At 39.7% G+C, this 7,838-nt stretch overlaps 1 pseudogene; it reads right to left on the reverse strand.

The window, feature by feature from the left end:
- Positions 1-470: 470 nt before the first annotated feature.
- LOC102864913 lies at positions 471-7,479 on the reverse strand (annotated as a pseudogene).
- Positions 7,480-7,838: the final 359 nt, after the last annotated feature.

The following is a 7,838-nucleotide window of genomic DNA, read 5'->3' on the forward strand; positions in this document are numbered from 1 at the left end:
TGTCTCACCACTGTATGGCCGAACTAAAACCAACCCCAAATACAATGAGGAGCTACGGTATAAGCCTGAAAGCAGAGTTATATTGGTACAGTGTTTGTGATCCTGGAAAACATTCTTGCTTCTGGAAAAGGGATTTCCTTTCCAGTTTCAGTGACCTGAATTGTAGCCAACTCGTTACCTTTGAAAAGCTCATAAGCACAATTCCAAATGTAGAGACATTCCCGACAACTGAAGGAATGCCCTTGAAATTCAGGAGAACTTTTTCCAAATGGTCTAGATTTATAAAGTGAAAAGAGATACATGAGTCCAGGCCAGAGGCCAAGGTGTCTCATTTATTTCATCATTGGCAGGTTAAGGCTTTAACAAGATACACAAAGGACTGACTTCTACAGACCTGCACTTGAAGTACATCTAGCCCCGGAGACTTCATACCACCCGTTCTGTTTGCTTTGCCTTCCTGTGTGGAAGCTTTAGAAGTCAGGCAGGCAGCCCTTTGATACCTGAGAGAAAACACCAGCTTGGCGAGGGTGAGAGTGGCTGCACAGTCCTGCCTCCTGCTCTGTCATTGTGTGATCCTGGTCAACTCCCATTGACTCCGCTTAGCTGTGACAAAAGTGTTGTGGCTGATGGCAGGAATATTAGTACCCTAATCCAAGACCTTAGACTCAGCTTGACTACCAATGGGCTGTGTGATCAGTAGGAAAATTGTGAGTTTTTTGGTCTTGTTAAGGAAGGGACTTGTTCTCCTTCCAGAAACTAGACCTGGTAGAGTTCAGCCTAGAGGGTGAACTCGGTTTTGAGCTCCTTGAAGGCAGGGCCTTTAGCTTAAGGCATCCAGTACCTCATTCCCAGGTGAGCCTTGGTGCCTGCCTGTCCACTTGTGTCCTCTAGATGGCAAACTCACCCTAATTTTGGTCTGGAGTCAGAACCTCAAGCCTGGGCAATGGCCCGGTGTGGTTTATTGGAAATCTAGTTTTATCCAGTACATACAGAATCCCTGGACCCGCTGCCAAGCCTCTGGAAATGCCAGCCAGCCACGATGAATCATTCTTCCTTTCCAGGCAGATGATGGGCATGTATTTGTGCAAAGCATTTTCTGAACAGGGGAAGTGGATCAGCTGGCCTTGTGAGAGAGGTGGGGGCAGTGGGGAAGGGAAGGAGGGAGCCTCGGTGCCAGTCATTGCTGGGTGGCCTCCCTCACATGCATCTTCACGTTTAATTCTCACAGCAACTACCAAGCAAGTTGTGCTGTGATTTCCCCCTTTTAGATGATGAAATGGAGTTCTTGAGAGGTTAGCACACTTGATCACAGTGCAGGAGCTCTTTGGCAGAGCGGGGCTGCCAAACCACGCTCACAGAACTCCAGCATTTCATCCATTTTTACCTCCCTTCACTATTTCTTTTTGCCTCAGAGAGAGGAAGTTAAAAAGTCAAGGGTGAAGGAAATAAGAGGTAGGATAGCTTTTAATTACTTATCGGGAGAAGAGATGAAACAGCGAGGGTCTGCTTTATCCTCAGAAACTGGCCAACGCCTCAGGGACTCTGTAAGACAGGACCCAAGTCAGTGGGATTCTGTCACAGCATCAGAACACCCCCAGTGAACCGCAGAGTCAACTGCAGTAGTTACAGATCATTCCAGCATGACACAGTCCTGTCCGAAGTGGTGCTCATTTATCCAGTAAGAGATCTCAGATAGCGCCTCTCATATGTCTTAGAGAAGGGTTTAACTTTTGGGAGAAAGCGGAACTGAAAAATCTATCGTTGTTTATTTAACAGATATTTACTGAGCTCTTAGGGATAAATATCCTTGGTGGCACAGTAGTTAAGTATTCAGCCACTAATGGAGCGGTTGGAAGTTTCAACTTAATAGGTGCCCCCTGAAAGCAAGATAAGGCAGTTCTGCTTTTGTGAGGGAAATGGAAAGAAATTGTTTGCATTTGTATTTGAATTTTGTAAATAAACTAGTAGAAAAGAAAAAAAAATTAAAAAAGATTATGTCATCTGTGGCCCTCGGCCAGGTTCAAATTGTCTTCCTGTCAAACATTCTTCTAGGTGGTATAGCACTGGTCTGTGCGTTGCTGTACAGAGATAACTCGTGGTTGCTGTGATGCTGAAGCCTGTGACAGTGATGTGCCAATCGTGGTAATGGGCACCCATGGTGGACAGTGTTGGCTGGAGCTTCCCGACTAAATCAAGCCTGGAAGCAGGAGCGGCATCCACTTCCAAAATGGCTTGCCTCCGGAAACTCTATGTAAGAACAGTGCTCAGGCTCTTCTTTCATAGGGTAGCTATGAGTCATCTACGACTCGATGGCATTAAACAACAACAAACAACAGGTTTTGGAAACCCTGGGAGGCAGTTCAGCTCTGTTCTTACGGGGTTACTAGGAGCCGAAATTGGCTTGAGAGCAGTAAGTTTGGTTTGGGGCTCAGTATGTTTTGGACACTGTTCTATGGAGGGCCTAAGCCATACACAGTTGAGCAAATGGAAGCCTTGACTTCATAGAAAAAGAGACTTTAAGAAACAAACAAAAGAATCTCAAACCAATGCCATAGACTTGATTCTTCCTTGTAGAAAGTCTGTAGGATAGAGTGAACTGCCTAACAAGATTTCCAAGGATGTAAATCCTTATGGAAGCATTCTGCCACATCTTTTTCCCCTGAAGTGGTTTGGAACTGCCACCTTGGTTTGGAACGGCTACCTTTCAGTAAGAAGCTGAGAGAGAACTTAATAATCATTGTATGCTCAAAATAAAAACCTTTGAGCCAGTTCAGATTTGCAGTGAGCCTTCTATAGTGAACAGATTAGAACTACATCATGGAATTTCCAAGACTGTGATCTTTGTGGAAGCAAACTAACACATCTTTATTCTATGGATTAGTTGGTGGGTTCTATCACAGGCCCTTTGATTAGCAGCCAAATACTTTATCACTGTGTCACCAGTATTCCTTGAAAAAGAAACTTAGAGGTGCAAAAATAAAGCCAAGTTAAGGTAGAAAATGCCACGGGTTGAGAATGCATTTGAACATTTAGAGATGGCAAGAGAAGAATTATATACTTTCAATGAGGACCCTGCAGGAAGGCTTCAGGGAGGAAACAGAATTTGATCTGGGCTTTAGAGATTATGTAGGATAAGGGTAATCAGTGATGTCCTGAGAGGGATAAGAAAAGGGAAGTGCTATAACAAAAGCCAAGGAAATGTATACATTTACATTATACAATATACTATTGTTGTTGTTGTGTACTGTCTTGTAGGAATAGACCCATAGCTGTCCTCCAGCAGATTATCAGAGGCAGTGAATCACAGGAGAGATTGTCCATCCTTCTCACGTGGAACAGCTGGTAGATTAGAATCACATGCCTTTGGTATTACCGCTCAGCTTCTTACCACTAGACCAGCAGACCTCCCTACACATGTACTATACAAATATTACTGTTAGGTGCCTGGAGTCGATGACATTCATAGTGACCCTCTCTGGTCACTGTAATAAGCAGCTCAAAACTCTGCTTGATTTCTGCACCGTCCTCACAATCTCAGTAGAGCTTAAATCCATTGTTGAAACCACTGTATCAATCAGTCTTGTTAACAGTCATCTTCTTTGTTAACTCTCTGATTTTCCAAGCACAATATCCTTTCCCAAGTCCTCATCTCTTCTGATAACATATCCAAAGTATGTGAGATGATCTCTTACCACCATTATTTCCAAGGAACATTCTATCTGCATTGCTCTACAGGAGAGCAACAAATCCTGCAATTCTACCATGACATGGGGAAGGAGGTGATAGGGGAAAGTGGGTGAAGTGTTGGGCTCATGACATGTGGGACGGCTGAACCTTCCAGGTGCTCGCAGGATCTGTGTGAGGCAGTCTCCTTACACAGCTAAGACGTGTACCCTCACAAACCCAGAGGAAGGTTGTCATGGACTGGAATTGATTAGGCAGCAGGAGGCGTATATGGCTGCTTCATATTAAATTATTATTATGCTTCTGTTTTTTTCCTCTAAAGTTTTGTTTTAGACATTGTTTTGATGTGCCTTCTAGTCAGAACTGATTCATAGCTGATCCCCCAGGGAGTTTTTAGAGGTTCTAAATTGCACTGGAGGAGATTGTCCATCTTTCTCCTGCAGAGAAGCTGGTAGATTGGAGCAGTCTGCTTTTGGGTTATAAATAAGGACTTATTCCTTACCATATTAGATGCATGCAAATTTAGAATTATTACATTCCTAGTGATTTGACTCTTAAAATATTACAAAATTTGACTCTTATTTGTTACCAGAGAAGATGTTGGCTGATATTTGCATAGATTTTATGCATGTTCATTCACCTTAAAAAAATTCTTTTATTTTGAATCTTTCTCTTCGTGAAATTGTCTATAAATAATAAATGTTTTTCTCCCTTGTTTGATACTGTTTGTCTTTTAACTAGAGTATTAGATTCAATAATGTTAAATGTAATTATTAAAAATGTTTGTATATCTTATTATTTATATTCTCTTTGATCCATTTGTTTTGTATTTAATTTTTATATTTAAGACTTTGTGTGGAAAGATGCATACACTTCCAAAGTCCTTTTATCTTCTTTTAGAATTTTAATTAAATGTTATTTTATTGTTTTTCTAGTAGTTATCCCAGAGATTACAACATTGATCCTTGATTTATTAAATTTAGCAGAAGTTAGTATTTTATCATTTCCCTTAAATACTAGGGCTTAAAAATATAAAAATTCATTTATCTCCTACTGCTCCTCTATTTTGCTTTCATGCATTTTAGTTATACATTTCTTTTAAACCTGTAAGATCTTGTATTTTTGTTTAGTTTATATTCATTTAACATTGCCAACATATCTACCATTTCCAGTATTTTTTATTTCTATCTTAATTTCTGTTTTCATCTGGTACCATTTTACTTCTGCCCGATAATTCTTTTTAGCTTTTTCCCATGCAGGTCATCTTGATATAAATGATATCTGTTTTTGCTTTTCACATATATCTTTGTCTTAATTTAGCTTTATAGCTTAAGCATACTAAGTTTAAAATTGTATGCTTGCGTTTTCTTTCATTCCATTGTTCTTTGACTTCCATTGTTTCTACTGAGAAGTCTCTTAAGTCTTCTCTGAAAAGAATATGTTTTTCTGAATGTGATTTTCAATCATTTGAATATGATAAGATTAAATTTGGTTTTCTTTATATTTCTTGAGTTGCATAGAATTCTTGAATCTAAGACTTAACATTTTTTTTTTTTTGTTTTGGAAAAATTTCATCCATTCTCTATTCTCTCTCACTTCCTTCTCCAAGAGTCCAAGGTAATAGAAAGTTTTATTTTTATCTTGTGTAGAGTTATCTTCTTTGTATCTTTTTTTGTTATGCTTCACTCTCTTTGATAAAGCTTGTATATTCTCTAACATCTTTATTTGACTAAGCCACTCTTCTTCTATGCTTAGTTTGCTGCTAAACTCATCGAGCTTTTTCTCACAGTTACTTCTAAAAGAATAAGCAAATCCACCCTAGAGAAAGGACAGTCAGGCTGCTCTTTACAGGCAAGGGTGGTGAAATTTCATCTCACATACTTTGGCATGTTGTCAGGTGGACCTAGTCCTTGGGAAAAAAGACATTATGTTTGGAAAGGGAGAGGTTCAGCAAAAAAAGAGAAATACCCTCAATGAGCTAGAGGGACACAGTGAACTTATATATGCAGAGGTCTTGTGGATGAAGCAGAACGGACTAAGGTTTTGATTTGCTATTTGTAGGATCACTATGAGTTGACTTGATGGCACCTAGTAATAACTGTACTTTTCAATCCCAATATAATTTGAAAATTTTTCTTAGAACTTCAGTAGTTAAAACCAGTGTGTCTGAGACCATGGTGGCCAGAATTCTGAGATGGGTCCCTAAGAATCCCACCTTCTGTTGTTGCTATGAAGTGTGAATGAGTTGTTTCAGAGTCATAAAGACCTTAAGTATAACAAAAATGAAATGCTATCCAGTCATGTGCCAGCTTCATAATCATGGCTATGCTTGACGTCCACTGCTTCACTCCATCTCAGTTTGAGTCTCTTCTCTTTTGAAGACTCTCTCTCTTTTACTAAGCATTGTATCTTTTCCCAATAATTGGGAATGACTAACAACACCCTGACGACAAAGTCTCACCATCCTTGTTTCCAAGAGGTATTCTGGCTGTCCTCCTTCATGATCATTTTTTAAAATTTTTCTGTAACTCTATATTAAATTTTTCTTGACAATACCACAATTCATAAGAATCTGTGTGGAGCCATTGTTCTATTTACCTCAGTTCATCATCTGGCCATGAAAGATTCCTTTTTCTTTTCTTTTTTTTTTTTTAAATCTGCATAGCGTTTATTTGTTCATGTTAGTGAAAATATAAAAAAAATTGAGTTAATGTATGGTGCTGGAGAAGAGTATTGAGAATACCATGGACTGCTAGGAAAACTAACAGATTTGTCCTGGAAAGGGTTAAACTGGGTGGCTTCTTGGAGGCAAAGATTCTGAGGCTCTGTCTAACATACTTTGGACATGTTGTGAGGAGGGACAGGTCCCTGGAGAGGGATATGATGCTTGGGAGGGTGGAGGGACAGCGCAGGAGAGGAAGGCCCTCTATGAGGTGGATTGATTCAGTGACTGGGCTAATTGGGATGGGAGTGTCAGAGACAGTGCGATTGGCGCAGGACAGAGCAGAGTTTAGGGCTGTTGTACATAGGGTCGCTATGAGTTGCAAACGACTCGACGGCACATAACAACAACAACAACCATAATGTATGGTAGCAGAACTTAACTTCTGTTGCAGATAATACAGTATTTGGTGTTTCTGCAGAAAAATCAATTGCATTAAACCTTAATTCATCTGAGTTGTGTTCCATAAGTTTTTTGGCATTCTCTCACACGGTTTCATTCATTTTCCCATGGTAATTAGAAAGGTTTTCTGTCCATCTAGTTCACACCAATGCTCCTCTACATGAACTATTGCAATAAAATGAAGATAAGCTTTCTCATCTGTTTTATTTTGCCTTAGTCTGGTCTTCATCAGCACTGGTTTTGTGAGTAACTCGAATAGCACTGTAGCCCTACAGGCTCTTTCTGGGGCTCATTGACATAGACTCCTCCAGGAACTTTTTCAAGGTTGATTCAGACTGAAAGTACATCTTGTCTTTATTGTTGGCAATAACATGCATCAATTCAGTTGTTCCACAGGTAATGATGATTGTTTACTTTATGAAGTATACTGATGTTTTAACATTGTGTCCCTAAGATTTTCTTTTTTCCTCCTCTTTTGTATACTTTATACTCTTCTGTAAAGCTAAATAACTCGGTGAAAACTTACCATGGTCTTGCTACCATGGTAAGGAGTTCAAGATCCATTCTGTATACATTGATAAATTGCCAGGGATGTTGTAGACATAATTGTTTAAAAATTGGTTAGTGATTTCAGAATTTGCCTCCCGTGGCGACGAGTGCCAGCCCTCCATGGCTGCTGCTTTCGGTCACTCTCCAGCCCGGACAGCTGCCATTGCTGTTCTGACCACGAAAGATTTTTTATGTACACTACCTACAAATACATTTTCTCCATCCTAAGATCCTAAAGTTCTGGAGTTCTCATTCTTCTCAATGCTCTCTGTAATTTGTTATAATCCACATAGTCAAATGCCTTTGCATGGTAAATAAAATACAAATAAATGTATTCTTGGTAATCCCCACTTTCAGCGAAGATCCATCCAATATCAGTAATTGTATCACTTGTACTCTGGCCTCTTGTGAATTCAACCTGAACTTTTGGCAGTTCTCTGTTCTAGCTCTGTACTGTTCTACCTGTTTTTAATAATATTCA

The sequence above is a fragment of the Elephantulus edwardii genome, unplaced genomic scaffold, assembly GCF_000299155.1.
Source record: "Elephantulus edwardii isolate Elephantulus edwardi_28Jun2011 unplaced genomic scaffold, EleEdw1.0 scaffold00003, whole genome shotgun sequence".
Classification (NCBI taxonomy): domain Eukaryota; kingdom Metazoa; phylum Chordata; class Mammalia; order Macroscelidea; family Macroscelididae; genus Elephantulus; species Elephantulus edwardii.